This window comes from Etheostoma spectabile, chromosome 10, assembly GCF_008692095.1.
Source record: "Etheostoma spectabile isolate EspeVRDwgs_2016 chromosome 10, UIUC_Espe_1.0, whole genome shotgun sequence".
Taxonomy (NCBI): Eukaryota; Metazoa; Chordata; class Actinopteri; order Perciformes; family Percidae; genus Etheostoma; species Etheostoma spectabile.
Window position 1 is genome coordinate 9,835,290 of NC_045742.1, and position 329 is coordinate 9,835,618.

At 51.1% G+C, this 329-nt stretch overlaps 1 protein-coding gene across 2 annotated transcripts in view; it reads left to right on the forward strand.

Moving 5' to 3' along the window:
- slit3 (slit homolog 3 (Drosophila)) overlaps positions 1–329 on the forward strand; it is a 241,373-nt gene that overhangs the window by 219,798 nt on the left and 21,246 nt on the right. The gene's annotated exons all lie outside the window — the stretch shown is intronic.

A 329-nucleotide genomic window follows, 5' to 3' on the forward strand; every position in this document is an offset into this window, starting at 1 on the left:
ACACACACACCTACGCACACCCACAGCTGGTCCCCTTTGACACAGGATCTCAGTCAGTATACACACACTCACCCGCACATGCACCATGTCATTATCGCTATTGGCATAAAGCTGCCTCTCACACTGCCAGCCACCTTACCACATACAGCTGTTGCACACAAACCGAACGCACACACACACTCAGCTGGTTACTTTGGCTCTTAACCGCCACTCAGCTCAGTGAACCAAGGCGTAATCATCAGGTGTCACATTAAGGACTGTTCTAGGTTAGTCGCTTAGCTTTCTCCAAACTCAGCAACCTGGACTGTCACATCAGATTTGGGGGGGGG